The sequence below is a fragment of the Phyllobates terribilis genome, unplaced genomic scaffold (assembly GCF_046119375.1).
Source record: "Phyllobates terribilis strain yellow unplaced genomic scaffold, ASM4611937v1 Scaffold_9__5_contigs__length_417890890, whole genome shotgun sequence".
NCBI lineage: Eukaryota > Metazoa > Chordata > Amphibia > Anura > Dendrobatidae > Phyllobates > Phyllobates terribilis.
The window spans coordinates 74,451,512-74,468,973 of record NW_027362769.1 but is presented as its reverse complement, the minus strand read 5'-3'; the positions used below and the strand labels follow the sequence as shown (position 1 = coordinate 74,468,973).

The following is a 17,462-nucleotide window of genomic DNA, read 5'->3' as shown; positions in this document are numbered from 1 at the left end:
GTTGTAGTCTCCGAGTGGCGGGGACCCGGTCCGTGCCCAGGGAGTCAACTCAGTGTGTGGCAGTCTTGATAGATGCTATTTGAGTGTCGACTACGCCACCCGTCGATTTGCAGCTATGGAGCTGCCGCTGCAGGGCAGACCGCTGAGGCCGGTGTAGAATTGTGCAGCGTGATAGTATAACCCCCAACGGGAGGGGTATGGCCTCAGGGCAGCCGACGTGGAAGATGAGGGTAGCAGGAACCACTCAGAGACGGTGCGGTGTAATTCAGGGTCTTTACTGGTAACAACGATAGACCCTCCCGGAGTACTTGCTAGCGAACGGGGCCTGGTCAGTCCTTGAGCAGATGGGATCTCCCCTGGCCAGGCGGAGTTGTAGGCCTCCCAAACTGACTGTACTCTTCTGGCTACCTTGCTAGAAGCGGATATAAGTAGCCCACGTCCCTGAGTGTACCGTGTGGTGCTCACCCGTATGGCCGGTGACTCGGGGCCTTCTAATGGCTTCCGCTCCACGATGGCGGCGCTGGTCCCACGCGTGTGACCGTGCCTTCGGGTTTCTGGGCCTGAGGACCTGAAATCCCCTGCCGGTCGGCTTCTGCTGCTGGGTAAGAGTTAGTCCCCACAGCCTCGGACGCCGGGTCCGGTAAGAAAGCTTCTCAGTCAGGGCGAGCTCTGCAGCTGCCAGCCCCTGACTTGTAGTAGTATTGCTCCCACTGAGCTTCTGCTGTTTCTTCCTGTGACTGTTTCTTGTCTCTACTCTCCTTGACTGACTAACCCTGCTTCAGCCCCGGGTTTATATAGGGGAAGGTCTTCCCCTCCCAAGACTGGGCAGGAGGTGTGGCATGCACAGGATCCCTGGCCAAGAGACCTCCCACCTGCTCTCAGACATAACATTGCTTGTTACTGTGGAAACCAGACCCCTGGGGTGCCACATTCCCCCCTAGTGAAATTTAGTACTCCGGGACTAAACATATTTTAGAAAAACATAACAAGATATAACAATAACAATACAATAAAGAAACACATAAAGGTGGTCACGGCATGTCCGTAACCGGGTGCAGTCTTTGAAGAAACAAAGGTGTCCATTTCACCAAAACAGGGAGACGTAACCAGGTAGGGGTCTGTCCTACCCCGAGTCCTTAACAGTCTCTAGTCCATCCTGGGTTACGCTCCAACTAATTGTACAAGGATTCCCGGTAGATCCACCAAGGATTCCTAAAAATAACTAGAAACACAAAATTATACACAAGCAACAATACACAGGTAAACATAAATAAAACAATTTATACACTTTAAATCCTCCAGCGTGCGGGTAACTGGCCTCTAGTGGCCCTAGTGGACCTACGGAGCTGACTGTCTAGCCCTGAACTACAGGGTGTAGGAGCTGTCAAGGGTAAACTGGGCAGCTGTCTACCGGCTCTTTGGCTCACTAGGGATATGGCAGGCTCACTGCAAGCAGAGGGTTGATCCTCCTGGTCTCCGGGTGTGGGGTCTTCTGCCTCCTGGACCGGCTGTTCTTCCAGCTCTACCTGTTGCTCCGTAGGTGCTTGGGATGCTGGTTGGAGGAAGGTGAGTACGGGTACCACAACTGCACCATCGACTTGAGTCCAAGACCGAGGGAAGTCCCCGAGCACAGTACTAACCATATCTTCCCTTTCCTCTACGGGTCGATGGTCTTCTTGTTCCTCTTCAGGGTTCCTCAGTTGTTCGGGACACTTCTTCAGGTGGTCCCGGGATACAATGGCTGTAGTTTCCCCTCCGTCTTTACTGATGGTACAAACCTTCGGGTTCTCGTGGCTTGAGGGCAGTACGGTGTACGGGTCCTTCTCCCACTGGTCGTCCAACTTGTGGAGCCGTCTCTTCCTCTTCAAGACCTGCTCTCCGGGTACCAGGGGAACAGCGGGAGCATACTGGTTGTAAGTTTTCTCTTGTCTTTCCCTAGCCTGACAGAGACTTCGCTCCACGCTCTCCTGTACTCTCCGGTACTGCTGCTGCCTCTCTGTGTCCCAGTCTGCTTCTGGTGAAGTGTCCTCGGGTGTCAGGACTCCCATTTCCAGGTCAACAGGTAACTTACCAGGTCTTGCCCTCATTAGGTAAGCCGGGGTACAGTTGGTGGAACCTACCGGGATGTGGTTGTATAGGTCCACCAGATCGGGCAGCTTCTCAGGCCACAGACTGCGTTCTTCCAGGGGCAACGTTTTCAGAAGATCCATTACCACCTGGTTCATTTTCTCACAAAGTCCATTAGTTTGCGGATGATAGGGTGTCGTCCTTATCTTCCGGCAGCCATACAGAGTGCAGAATTCTTGGAAGACCTCCGCTTCAAAGGCAGGTCCCTGGTCTGTCAACACTTGGTCCGGGTACCCGTGTGGACGGCAGAAATGCTGCTGGAAGGCTCTCGCTGCTGTTCGAGCTGTTAAGTCCTTGACGGGGACGACAACCAAGAACCGGGAGTAGTGATCCACGATGGTTAGTGCGTAGACGTAGCCACTTCTGCTTGGGGTCAGTTTTACATGATCCAAGGCTACCAGTTCCAACGGCTGCCGGGTGACGATGGACTGCAGGGGAGTCTTCTGGCTGGCACGGTCCTTCCTTCTTAGGTTGCACGGGCCACAGTCTCTGCACCACTTCTCAATGGTTCCCCTCATGCCTACCCAGTGGAATCGCTCGCGCAGCAGGAACTCCAGCTTCTTCCACCCGAAGTGTCCAGCTCCGTCGTGGTATGCCTCCATCACCATGGCTGCGTCTCTTCGTGGCACCACTACTTGCCAGAGTAGTTCATGCGTCCGGGAGTTAACCATTCTGCGGCACAACTTCCCCTTGTAAAGGAACAGTCGACTCCTCTCTGCCCATAGTTGTTTGGCTTCCTCCGGAGCGTCTGGTTCAAGGCAAGCCTCCGGGCGAGTCAGCATCTCCTTCACCAGTCGGACGGCAGGGTCGCTGTCTTGCGTTTCCGCCCAGTTGTAGTGAGGTAAGGGGTTCAAAGTAGCAGCCTGCTTACTCCTTACCCGGTGGGAGTACTGGATAGTCCCATGACGGTGGAACGCAGGGAGTTCAACTTCTTCCAGTCCCTCCGGATCTTCTCCTTCGTCCGGCAGGTTGGGCATCCTGGACAGGGTGTCCGCGTTGGTATTGGAGCGTCCGGCCCGGTATTTGATTGTGAACTCGTAGTTGGACAGACGGGCCATCCACCTCTGCTCCAGGGCACCGAGTCTTGCCGTGTCCAGGTGTGTCAACGGGTTGTTATCCGTGTACACGGTGAACCGGGAAGAAGCGAGGTAATGGTTAAAGCGCTCGGTGACTGCCCATACTACGGCCAGGAACTCTAGCTTAAATGAGCTGTAATTCTCGGGGTTCCTTTCGGTGGGTCGCAGCTTTCGGCTGGCGTAGGCGATTACTCGTTCCTTCCCCTGCTGGATCTGGGACAGTACGGCTCCTAGCCCGATGTTACTGGCGTCGGTGTAGAGGATAAAGGGCTGGCTATAATCCGGGTACGCCAGGATTTCGTCCCCCGTGAGGGCCATCTTCAGCTGGCGGAAGGACTCTTCTTCCAGCTCCTCCCATTTGAAGGGCGGCTTCTGGTTCTTGGCCTTCCGGGACTGGCCTATCAGGAGGTCCTGCATAGGTGCTGCCTTTTTGGTGAAACCGGGAATAAACCTTCGGTAGTAGCCTACCAACCCGAGGAACTGCCGCACTTCTTTTACGCTGGAGGGGCTTGGCCATTCCTTAATTGCGGTGATCTTATCAGGGTCGGGAGCCACTCCGTCAGCGCTCACCACGTGTCCCAGGTACTGCACCTTTGGTTTCAGGAGGTGACACTTGGAGGGTTTCACCTTTAGGCCGTAACTCGCCAGAGCTTCGAACACTTCCGCCAGGTGTTTCAGGTGGTCCTCATACGTCTTGGAATATACGATGACATCGTCCAGGTACAACAGGACCGTCTCGAAGTTTCTGTGGCCCAGACAACACTCCATTAGTCGTTGGAAGGTTCCTGGTGCGTTGCAGAGTCCGAACGGAATGCAGGTGAACTCGCTAAGTCCCATCGGGGTGGTGAATGCGGTCTTCTCCCGGTCCGCCTCTGCTACAGGAACCTGCCAGTACCCGCTAGTGAGATCCAAGGTAGAGAAGAAGTTAGCAGATCTTAAAGCAGCCAATGACTCCTCTATCCTTGGTAAGGGGTACGCATCCTTGTGTGTGATACGGTTGATTTTCCGGTAATCTACACACATCCTCATGGTGTTGTCTTTTTTTCTGACTAAGACTAGTGGAGCTGCCCAGGGGCTACAGCTATCCCTGATCACCCCAGCCTCCTTCATGTCTCTAAGCATCCCCTTGGCGTGTTGGTAGTGTGCAGGGGGTACGGGTCGATACCTCTCTTTTATGGGAGGATGGTCTCCCGTGGGGATGTGGTGTTCTACCCCCTTGACTCGCCCGAAGTCTAACGGGTGTTTACTAAACACTCTCTCGTACTCTTGAACCACCCGATAGACTCCCTGTTTCTGATGTGAGGGAGTGGAGTCAGTACCCAAATGTAGTTGCTGACACCAGTCCTCCATTGTTTTCTTAGAGCCGTTACCTTCCTCCGGGTGAGATGGAGGCAAGGGTTCCACAGATTGTATAGCATTTTGGTTAATGGTATATAATTTGGCTAGCGTGGCATACCGGGGCAGGTACACTTCCCTCTTCCCGATATTGATTATGCGAACGGGCACCCTCCCATGGCGTACATTAACCACCCCCCGTGCTGTCAAGATGGTGGGCCTACTGTCTGAGTAAACTGGTTCTACCATTGCCTGGTAATCTCTACCTCTCAGACCAATAGCTGCCCGGCACCAAATCATCATTTCACTTTTTGGGGGCATGGCAATAGGAAAAGGGTCACACATTCTTACGCTACCAATCTCACCGCCGGAGAGTTCCACCTGTTGCCGTCGCATCAGTGCCCGGATCTCTTTCTGGAGCACCCGCTGCTCGCCGGAGCTGGCGTTCTTGGCAACCTGCTGTAAAAGGAAAATCACCTCTGCAAGACAATTTTCAATTACATTAGTTCCTAGAGTTATTTTTGGGTGACTCTCATGTTTGTCAATATCTACAATGATCAGTCCCTGTGCTGCCAGTTCGACTCTACCGATTTTGATGGTCACCTCTTTAAATCCGATCTGTGGCACGGGCTGGCCATTGCTGGCGATGATACTCAAGTCGTCGTCAGGGTAGCGGGTAATATCCGAGTCATTCCAGTACTGCTTAAAGAGCACGTACGGGATGGTGGTGACCTGTGACCCGGTGTCCAGTAAGGCACTCATGGGAATGCCATCCAGTACCACAGGCAAGACTGGACGTCCTCCCACATATCTGTCGCGCCAGTTCGATGGGCCTGGTGATCTTTTTCCTGGGGGTTGGCCCTCTACCCCAGGTTGTGCCCGTTTAAAGAACAGTACCTTGCCATATGTCCGGGTTGATTGCAGCGGCGGCAGATGGGTCGTCCGTCTTCGCTGTATCGGTCACTGGGTCTTCCTCTGGCCGGTGGGGTCCTCCTTGGTCGACGCCACGGGATGTCCTCCGGTCCGGATGCCAGCTGGATCTTCCCTGGGGTGGAAACCTGTAAAGACTGCACAGTTCGGGTTAGCGCAGCAACGCTCTTAGCTAGCTCTTGGACCTGATGGTGTAGGTCTGGAGCCGGGTCATTGTCCAAAGCCTGCGCATCAGCTCCCACAGGCCCTGCCGACAAGGGCGCCGCCTCCTGGTGGTAAGTGATAGCTGGGCGCCTGTGGGTCACAACGCCACCCGGTGCCGGTTCTCGGAGCACCCGGATGACTCTGTCCTTGAACTGTGCAAAGCCCAGATGGGGATCCTGTAAGGCCATCGCCCGCAACTGGGTTCGGTGGGCATTACAATATAGTCCCTCTATAAATTGTTCGGTCAACAGCCTGTCCTCGTTTCCCACTCCATCAGGGTCGGTCTGCTTAATGGCCCTCAGGGCCTCTTGTAGGTTTAGTGCATAGTCCCTTATACTCTCATGCGCTCGCTGCTTGCACCCGTAGAATCTAAGCTTAATCTCGGCTGAGGTGCGGGTATCAAAGGTATCCTTCAGCCGGGTTAGTATCCCTGCGACAGTCTTCCTCCCAGGTGGCCAGGATTTTACTTCCCTTTTGGCTGCCCCGGTTAGTTGGGCCACCAGGATGCTCACTTTTTGCTCTTCTGTGAGGGGGTACACCTGGAAGAGGCTATCCAGCTTTTCTCTAAAGTCATGCAGGGTATGTGACTCCCCTGAGTACTGGGGTAGCCAAGCTGCTCCCGGGATATAGGGCATGGTGAAGGGCATAACTGCAGCAGCGGTGGCGCTGGCCTGGGTTGAGGCAATGAAGCTCTCCTCCGCATCCGACATCTTCCTCCCCCCTAGCGGACCGTGGCCTACCTTGCGATGATCCTGTTCCGTAGGCCGCGGCTCCGCAGTAGATCGTCAGGGTTGAGGACCTTCCGTCGCGCTCCGGTGACGTCGGCGTCTGCTGGGCTCCTTCCAGGACCTTACGCAACGTCCGGACGTGAGGCGGGGCTTCAGTTCTCGCGCGCTTTCGGAGTCCACGCCCCTCTTCTTCCCGCGCGGCGTCCTCAAGATGGCGTCCAACGGCGGGAAAACTCCACGGATGGCGGGAAGAAGGCTGAAGATGGCGCCGGATGGCGGGAATCTTCACAGATGGCGGGAAGAAGGCTGAAAATGGCGCCGGATGGCGGGAATCTTCACCGATGGCGGGAAAACTTCACGGATGGTAAGTTTTAAAAGTCTCTTTTTCAGGCACGCAGTACCCGGTGGTTGCGGGCACGAAATCCTGCCGACTACGCCAAAGTTGATGCGCCCCTGGGCCTGCTGTGTCGCGCAGCGTCTCGCGCACGGGGGCTTACCCGGAACCGGATCAGATGAGGGTTGTAGTCTCCGAGTGGCGGGGACCCGGTCCGTGCCCAGGGAGTCAACTCAGTGTGTGGCAGTCTTGATAGATGTTATTTGAGTGTCGACTACGCCACCCGTCGATTTGCAGCTATGGAGCTGCCGCTGCAGGGCAGACCGCTGAGGCCGGTGTAGAATTGTGCAGCGTGATAGTATAACCCCCAACGGGAGGGGTATGGCCTCAGGGCAGCCGACGTGGAAGATGAGGGTAGCAGGAACCACTCAGAGACGGTGCGGTGTAATTCAGGGTCTTTACTGGTAACAACGATAGACCCTCCCGGAGTACTTGCTAGCGAACGGGGCCTGGTCAGTCCTTGAGCAGATGGGATCTCCCCTGGCCAGGCAGAGTTGTAGGCCTCCCAAACTGACTGTACTCTTCTGGCTACCTTGCTAGAAGCGGATATAAGTAGCCCACGTCCCTGAGTGTACCGTGTGGTGCTCACCCGTATGGCCGGTGACTCGGGGCCTTCTAATGGCTTCCGCTCCACGATGGCGGCGCTGGTCCCACGCGTGTGACCGTGCCTTCGGGTTTCTGGGCCTGAGGACCTGAAATCCCCTGCCGGTCGGCTTCTGCTGCTGGGTAAGAGTTAGTCCCCACAGCCTCGGACGCCGGGTCCGGTAAGAAAGCTTCTCAGTCAGGGCGAGCTCTGCAGCTGCCAGCCCCTGACTTGTAGTAGTATTGCTCCCACTGAGCTTCTGCTGTTTCTTCCTGTGACTGTTTCTTGTCTCTACTCTCCTTGACTGACTAACCCTGCTTCAGCCCCGGGTTTATATAGGGGAAGGTCTTCCCCTCCCAAGACTGGGCAGGAGGTGTGGCATGCACAGGATCCCTGGCCAAGAGACCTCCCACCTGCTCTCAGACATAACATTGCTTGTTACTGTGGAAACCAGACCCCTGGGGTGCCACACGCACATGTATCTGTCTCTAGTGTATTCTAAAAACACAATTAATTCCTTAATGTCCAAATGTTTCAAGTTCTTTTTTTTTTCAATTGAATACACAGCAAAAAGTGGGGTATACCCACCAATAATTAGTGAAATCAGTAATAGGTGATAAATAATGTTAAAACTTAACTTTTACTCAATCGTTGTAAAAGCCACATCAATTAATGGTGCTCAAAGTAAAAACATACTGAAAATACAACAATGAACTCCAACCGGGATCCCATGCCCGTAAAAAAATATGGAGTAATCAAAATTTCCTGGAGTCAGATAAATAACTGATCAGGGATGATGCAGGTGCAGTGGCCTGCACTAGGATCAAATCCAGGAGGTCAGGCCTAGGGTTGCGTCTGAGCCACCAGTAGATCCAAGTCACTTACCGATCTGTCTTAATTAGTGTTGAGCCACCCCCGTAGTGTTCGAGTTCGGTTCGGTTCGTCGAACACCCGTGTGTTCGCCGAACTGTTCGTCGAACTGTTCGTCGAACACCTTCGAACACCGTTAAAACCAATGACAGGCAAACAAAAACACATAGAAACACATAGAAAACACCTTCAAAGGTGTCCAAAAGCTGACAAACTGCTCAGAAGACACAACTAACACATGGAAAAGTGACAAGTACATATAGTCATGCGAAAAGAAAAGAGGTGGAGGAGTAAAAGGAGGGGGAGACACAAATATAGGCATGTCATGCCCTTCTAAAATCCAAAAAGTGAGAAGCCGACACGTTCAGTCCGCTCCTGCCCGTGCCACCTCCGTGTCGCCGGGTTTGTGCCAGAGCCGCGGTGAACCCTGACGGCCAGCCCCCCTCTCCCAATACTGGTGCCTGTCCGCTGGTGGGTCGAGCGAGCCCCCCTGTGGTGGAGGCAGCTCTAAGCTTTTTAATTTAAATTGTCTCTCTAATTTGAATGAATACACTTTAAATCCATTTACAAGGATCTATTGGAGGGCAAGTCTCATGCCAGCAGCCGCGTAATTCCAGCTCCAGTAGCGTCCACTAAAGCTGCTGCAGTTAAAAAGCTTTTATAAGGATCGAGCTCGGCTGTCCACCGCAAGGCATCCTACTGCCAGTCCCAGCCCCTATGCCTTGGGGTGCCTCCTGATGCTCTTCACTGAGTATCCCGTGGTCCCGAAGCATTTCCTTTGAAAAAATTAAGTGTCCAAACTACAGGTAGTGTAGCTTGCTTAACAGCCGGGATAATCCGCTGACTAGCAGACACTGCTACTAGGCACAAAGTATTTCCTGGGCTAGATGCAGTTAAAAATTTGTAATTAGATACTCTCGTTGGATGCTGAGAAAGCATTCCATAGAGTCTCCTGGCACGCCATATATGATTCTCTTAAAAAGCTTGGGGTAGGGGTCTAGGGGACCCTTTTATAGCCAAAATCACGGCCCTGTATCACAATACGTCACCTAGGCTGAAGATAAATGGAACTGTAGCACCCTGAGGGCTCGGTTGCTACAGAGGTATTGCACCTCACCCAGAGGTGTGATATCTCACTCTCAGGTAAGGATGGAGTGTGGATCAGGACCCGACACCTGCATGCATTATACCACATTGCCGTGGGGCAGGGCGACCAATATGCCTCTGAGATGGGCACGACAGTCCCTGTCCCTGGCTGGAGTGGGGGGAGGGAACACTGAGGAAGGGGAACCCTGTAGTGCAGGAGCAGGGAGGAAGCAGTTCCTGGGTGCATTGAGAAGGGAGTATAAAAGGTGGGCACCATCTTAGTTCAGTGCAGAGAAGTCTGAGCAGAAGTGGCAGGGAGCAGGGGCTCTGCATGAGCTCTGCTCCGGAGGCGGGCCTAGTAACAGAGGCCCAGGCCTGGAAGAGGGAGAAGGAAGGAAGAGGAGCGGAGAAGGCTCCAGGAACGAGGAATGAAGGGATCCCAGGGGTGCGGACGGGCGAGTCGCCACCGCACGCCCGAATCCACCTGCGTGGAGGGGTCAGGCCAAAGGGGGAGACCGGTCCCCGAAACTAGTGGAGGCAGGAAACGACCCTCAGCTAGAAACCGGAGGCTCTGACATTTTATGTGGCGCAGCCCCTCGCTACACCCGCTAGGAAGGCACCACATAGGGTCAGGGAAACTGGCGCCAAGTTTACCAAGAGGAGGCCTGAGGCAGCCGGACAGAAGGGTTGGTAAGAAAGGCCAGACAAAGGACACACAAAGGGGGTCCTGTGAAGCGCTCCAAAGTTATCTGGGAGTTGTCTGAGCCCCTCACCTGGTGAGCACAGTACGACGTGGGCAGCCGTTACCTGCAGACGTGGTCTGGATAATAAGAACTGTGAGTAAAGGCCCTGGACTGCATCACTGACTCCGTGTCGTTACTGCTGCTGCCCTGCACCATCACCCCCATCCTCCACATACACTGCCCTGAGGCTATACTCCTCCCGTGGGGAGTTATGCTACGCTCTGCTGCACCCACAACACCAGCCTCAGCGGTCTGCCCTGCAGCGGCGGTTCACTCTGACCGCAATCCACGGGTGGCGTAGTCGGACATTTAAACATCAAAACCACATAAATAGTTCTGCCACTGGTTTGACCACCCTGAGCCACGGAACCGGCTCGCCGCTACGAAGACTACAACCACCAGCATCCACCAAAAAGGGTCCGGCTCCGGGTGTCCCAAGGCCCAGGGGGTGCATCAGAACATTTTCATCACCTTTCACAATCACCAATGGGACAAGGCAGGGATGTCCTCTGTCCCCTCTCTTATACATCCTAGTGACGGAGCACCTGCTCTCATCAATTCGCCATAACCCCAATATTAGGTGGATTGAGGTGGGAGGCACCGAGTACAAGTGCTCTCTATTTGCTGATGATGTCCTAATATATATCACTCAATCACATATATCCATCCATGCTGTTATGGCTGAAATAGATCACTTTGTTACATGGTCAAATTTTAAAATCAATGCAGCGAAGTCTGAGGCCCTCGATGTCTCCCTCCCCAAATCCATATAGGATTCCATCCAGTCCAACTTTCCCTTTGCCTGGCCCTCACAGGGTATCAAATACTTAGGAATTCCTCTTCATAGAGACCTCTCCCATCTATGTTATCTTAATTTTGGGCCCTTTATTGAACAACTCCATACAGACCACGGTTGGCAAGTTAGAACTGTAAGATTCACTACGCGAACCACTGGTGTTTTGTGGAAAAGCACATGTACACTGTGTTCCAAATTATTATGCAAAAAGTGTTTAGGAGTGATAAGGGAAGAATTTGTTTGTCAGTTAAACTCATTGATGGTGATGTGTGTCAGGGCTCTTTATATCACTGTAAGCAATTGCAGACACCTGTGCTAATTAGTTTGGCAGGTGTGTCCAATGAAAGGCAAGACTACTTAAGAAGGCTGTCTCACATTATTAAGCAGCCTACATTTTCTGCCAAAATGGGAAAGAAAAAGGATGTGTCGGCTGCTGAGAAGCAACAAATTGTGGAGTGTTTAGGTCAAGGCATGACTACAATCAACATTGTGCGATGATCAGGATGAAGTGTCTTGGCAATCAAGAAGTATGTAGCTGATTCACAGTACACACGTGTGCGTGCTGATAAGGACAAATTGAGGACTCTTTCCTACAGGCAATTACGTCAGGTTAAAAGAGCAGCGGCAAAAAAGCCTTGTCATAGCAGCAGACAAGTTTTTGAAGCTGCTGGTGCCTCCAACGTCCCCCGAACAACAAGATGCAGGGTCCTTCAGAGGTTTGCAGCTGTGCATACGCCATCCTGTCGACCTCCTCTATCCACTTCACACAAGCAGAAACGGCTCCAGTGGGCTAAACAATACATGAAGACTGATTTCAAAACTGTTTTGTTCACGGATGAGTGCCTTGCAGCGCTCGATGGTCCAGATGGGTGGAGTGGAGGATGGCTGGTTGATGGACACCCCACGCAAACACGGCTACAGCGCCAACAAGGAGGAGGTGGAGTAATGTTTTGGGCTGGAATCATGGGGAGAGAGATTGTCGGCCCCTTTAGGATCCCTGAAGGCGCTAAAGATGAACTCCATAATGTATGTGGATTTTCTCAAACAGCACTTCCTGCCATGGTTCAAGAAGAAGAACCGTGTATTTCACAGCAAGATCATTTTTTTGCATGATAATGCACCATCTCATGCTGCACATAAAACATCTGCATCTCTGGCTGATATGGGCATAAAAGGGGACAAACTTATGGTGTGACCCCCATGCTCCCCTGACCTCTACCCCATTCAGAACCTCTGGAGCATCATCAAAAGGAGTGTCTATGATGGCGGGAGGCAGTTCACATCTAAGCAACACCTCTGGGAGGGTATTCTGTCCTCATGCAAAACAATTGAAGCAGAAACCATCCAAAACCTGACAAATTCAATGGACGAGAGAGTTCAGAAGCTCCTTTCGAACAAGGGGTCCTATGTGAAAATGTAACATCACCTAGAATAAAGTTTTGAGTTGAAAACTGTTTGATTTCAGTTTCTAATAACCTGCTAATGCTTATAATTTCAAAAATGACCATTTTTTTGGTCTTTATTAAAATGAAAAGGTTGATCGAAAAGTTTGGGGGATCTAAGAGTGTGGCAACCCAGTAGTCATGATTACTTCGAATTCTGACAATATGAGGGTCATGTTGCAGGTAGTGCAGCAAGAAGGCACTTATGTGTCTTGCGCATCTCGGAGCCCCAAAATTATTTTCCGGGCTAGATGCAGCTAAAAATTATTATTCATTTTAAATCTGGTGGAGCTTAGTATAGATGGCCTAATAGGATCAGTGCTGCACACTGCTACAAAGCCCAAATTATTTTCCAGCCAAGATACAGATAAACATGATTAGTAATTTTAAATCTGGTGGAGCTTATTATAGATGGCCTAATAGAATCAGTGCTGCACACTGCTACAAAGCCCAAATTATTTTCCAGCCAAGATACAGATAAACATGATTAGTAATTTGAAAGCTTAAAACGGTTGGTAGGGTGATTTTAACCAATCATCAAGCTTTTACTCTCCCCAGGATGACACAGGGGTAGAAAAGTAGTTTCGGATCCATGATTTGTTCATCTTTATGAACGTGAGTCTGTCTACATTATCAGTGGAGAGCCGCGTGCGCTTATCTGTCAGCACACCACCAGCAGCGCTGAACACACGTTCAGACAGAACGCTGGCTGCGGGGCATGACAAGATCTCCAAGGCGTAAGTGGCTAGCTCCGGCCATTTATCCAGATTTGAAGCCCAAAAAGAGCAAGGGTCCAGTGACACAGTCATGGCTTCAATATTTACTTGGAGATACTCCTGTACCATCGTCTCTAGGCGTTGACTATGTGTCAGACTTCTTGTCTCCTGTGGACTTGCAAAGGATGGGCTAAAAAAGTGGTGAAATGATTCCGCAAAATTGATGTTACCAGCAGATACTGTGGTTCTGTTACGGTTTGAGTGCTGAACACTTGACGGTCCCACGGTTGGCAAGTTGGAACTGTGAGATTCACTACGTGCACCACTGGTGTTTTGTGGAAAAGCACATGTAAGATTCTGCAACAGTCTCTGCTGATACTCCTGCATGCGTGCATCCCTTTCTATGGCAGGAATAATTTTGGCAAATTTACTTTTATACCGGGGATCTAACAGTGTGGCAACCCAGTAGTCAGGATTATTTCTAATTCTCACAATTCGAGGGTCATGTTGCAGGTAGTGCAGCAAGAAGGCACTCATGTGTGTTGCGCATCCAGGAGCACCAAGTCCCTGTTGTGTTGGTGGCGAGGTAACAATTATGCTTCCTTCCTCTGTCCTCTCCCCCCAACCTCGCACAACAGAAATGTGATCAAGGTCTCCCTCATCTGATGAGTCTTCCATCAGTTCGTCCTCCACTTCTTCCTGGGCTCCTGCACCTTCCTCACTAGTTTGGCTGCTACCATGCGCCCTGGTAAAACCATCTCCCCCACCCTCACATGCCTGCCGCCTTGGTGCTGCCGACCGTCTGGACCTTGCAGATGTTAGCCCTTCCGCATACAACTCCTCCTCCTCTACTTCCTCCACCTCCTCTTGTGCCACCACCTGACTCCGAATTCTGTTTAACATGTGCTCCAGCATGTAAATCACCGGAATAGTCATGCTGATAATGGCATCGTCAGCACTAAACATCTTCGTCGCCATTTCAAAACTGTGCAGAAGGGTGCATAGGTCCCTGATCTGAGACCACTCCTCCAGCGTGATTTGCCCCACCTCTGGATCTCGTTGGCCCAGGCTATACGTCAGAACGTATTGCACCAGGGCTTGTCGGTGCTGCCACAGTCGCTGCAACATGTGCAGAGTTGAATTCCACCGGGTAGGCACATCGCATTTTAGCCGGTGAAGTGGCAGGCCCAACGACTTCTGTAGAGATGTAAGTCGCTGAGCTGCGGGATGCGAACGGCGGAAGTGAGCACACAGCGACCGTGCCCTCTGCAGAAGGCTATCTAGTCTGGGATAGTGGGCTAAAAATTGCTGGACAACCAGGTTCAACACGTGAGCCATACAAGGCACGTGTGTGACATTGCCCCGGCGAAGGGCCGCACCCAGGTTTGCAGCATTGTCGCACACGGCCTTCCCTGGATTTAGGTCCAGTGGAGACAACCATTCATGAAATTGGTTCTCCAGAGCTGACCACAACTCCTCAGCTGTGTGACTCACATTTCCCAGACATTTCAAAGTAAAAACCGCCTGATGACGTTGAGCCCTACTGCCAGCATAGTAAGGAGGTGTGCAGGATCCCTTCTGCGCAGTTAGAAAGCTTGTGGCATGACCAGACAGGCTTTGGGTGCAGGTGGAAGACCGAGAGGAGGTTGAGGAGGCAGAAGCAGTGGAGGAACTTTGACATAAAGAGGATTGACGCACAACTCGTGGGGACGGCAAGACTTGGACAGCAGCCCCTTGTCCTGCTGTCACCATAGTTACCCAGTGCCCAGTCAGCGACATGTAACGCCCCTGTCCATGCCTACTCGTCCAAGTGTCTGTGGTGAAATGCACCCTGTCACACACAGAGTTTCTCAAAGAAGCGGTGATGTTGTGTGCGACATGCTGGTGGAGCGCAGGCACACCTTTCTTTGAGAAGTAGTGCCGACTGGGCATCTGGTACTGGGGCACTGCGACGGACATAAGGTCTCGAAAATCCTCTGTGTCCACCAGGCGGAAAGGCAGCATTTCTGTAGCCAAGAGCTTGCAGATGGTGAAATTCAACCTCTTAGCTTTCTCATGGCTAGGAGGAAATGGTCTTTTACTTGTCCACATCTGAGGGACCGAGGGCTGGCTATTGTGCTTAGACGGGGTTGATAAGGGTGTCCCCGGCAAACTGCCGGTCTGTGAGGAAGATGCAGGCGGACATGTTAGGTTGCCTTGATCCAAAGGTGGTGCTATCGATGTCGGACAGCGCTCAACACCAGCTGGTGTTACCACCTCCAAAGAAAGTGATGACCTGCCAATCACGCTGGCTGTTGCGGGTAAAGAGGTGGCAGGTCTGCGCCCCAAAACAGGTGTGACTGCTGTCCCCCCAGTCACAGAGGATGAAGAGGCCGCGGATGCACAAGATATGGCAGACGGTGGTTGGCCCGGCCGGCTAGGCCGCATTGTAGCACACTGAGCTTCCCACTGCAACTTATGCTTCATGTCCATGTGCCGGTTCATGCATGAAGTACTCAAACTATGTATTTTTTGGCCTCTACTTAGCTTTTGCTGACAAATGTTACAGATAACACGAGTTGGGTCATCTTTATCGATCTGAAAAAATGCCCAGGCTATGCAAGGCTTAGCACCCATGCGACCTGAAGAGCCACCACGACTTGTGGTGAGAGGCAGAGTTGTGTTTGAGGATGCAGTTGTTGACGTGCTTCCAGTACTACGTCTCTGTCCAGGAAGGCGCAACCTGACCTCGTCGTCACTAGCATCTTCCTCCACCTCCTCTGCTGACCTCATCTCTTGGCTGACTGTGGGTTGACAGTAAGTGGGATCTCCAACCTCATCATCATCACCCTGTGCGTTATCACACCCGTCGTCCTCAGAGCCAACCTGTTCCTGCCCTGACAAAAAACTAAAGTTGTCGCTCCAATCAGGTATTTGAGTCTCATCATCGTCTTCCTCATTGTCTCCACCAACAGGAGTTACAGTTTGGGAATGAGGGTCTACATTATGGTCAGAACCTTCTGCGTCTGGTCCTGGATCCGACTCATAAAGATTCTGGGCATCAGTGCAGATCATTTCCTCGTCTGGATTCACAGAAGCGCTGGAGTCGACCTCTGATTCCGAGGCTATAGTATGAGTAAACAGCTCTGCAGACTCAACCATCTGTTCAACCTCATACTCAGACGGGCAGCTGGAGATTTGGGAGCTGTGAGGAAGCAAGTGCGATTGGGGTGACACCTTTGAGGACTGGAGTATTTGTGATGTTGAAGTTGATGTGGAGGAGAGCCCACTTAAAGGAGCACTTGATATCCGTTGAAGCACCTGCTGTTTTTGTGCCTCATCTGGAATTTGTAGCGATTGGCGTGGCCGTAAGAAAGGGATCTTATCACATTGTCCGCTAAAAGAAGTAGACATTTTAGTTTGGCTGGAAGATGGTCTTTTTTCTGCAGATGGTACTGTTGCTTTAACACCTACCCCACGGACACAACCTTTTTTCCCCTTCCCAACACGCCTATTCCCCTTTCCACCAGCAGCAGGCCTTTTTCCACTCATTTTGGTGGTTAACTAATTCACAACTCTGGAGTTGTTTGCACAAAAAAACAATGGATGGGAACCGAGCAGAGCTGAGTGGCCAAACTGTGGTATTAGGCCAAAACTATTGGCTGGGTTAGATGGAGAAAAAAATTATATTCGATTTGCAACCTGATGGAGGTCAGTATAGATGGACTAATAGAACAAGTCCCACACACAGCTAGAAGCCCAAATATTTTTTCAGAGGTAGATGCAGAAAAAAAATATATTCAGTTTGCAACCTGATGGAGGTCAGTATAGATGGACTAATAGAGAAAGTCCCACACACTGCTAGAAGGCCAAATATTTTTTCAGAGCTAGATGCAGACAAAAAATTATTTTGAATTTGCAACCTGGTGGAGGTCAGTACAGATGGACTAATAGAACAAGTCCCACACACAGCTAGAAGCCCAAATATTTTTTCAGAGGTAGATGCAGATAAAAATTATTTTTAATTTGCAACCTGATGGAGGTCAGTATAGATGGACTAATAGAGAAAGTCCCACACACTGCTAGAAGGCCAAATATTTTTTCAGAGCTAGATGCAGATAAAAATTGTTTTTAATTTGCAACCTGATGGAGGTCAGTATAGATGGACTAATAGAGAAAGTCCCACACACTGCTAGAAGGCTAACTATTTTTTCAGAGCTAGATGCAGAAAAAAATTATATTCAGTTTGCAACCTGATGGAGGTCTGTATAGATGGATTAATAGAACAAGTCCCACACACAGCTAGAAGCCCAATATTTTTTCAGAGGGAGATGCAGAAAAAAAATATATTCAGTTTGCAACCTGATGGAGGTCTGTATAGATGGATTAATAGAACAAGTCCCACACACAGCTAGAAGCCCAATATTTTTTCAGAGGTAGATGCAGAAAAAAA

At 51.3% G+C, this 17,462-nt stretch overlaps 1 protein-coding gene across 2 annotated transcripts in view; it reads left to right on the top strand.

Moving 5' to 3' along the window:
• The window catches only part of ERBB4 (erb-b2 receptor tyrosine kinase 4), a 1,557,095-nt gene that overhangs the window by 1,332,252 nt on the left and 207,381 nt on the right, over nt 1-17,462 (top strand). The window lies entirely within an intron of this gene.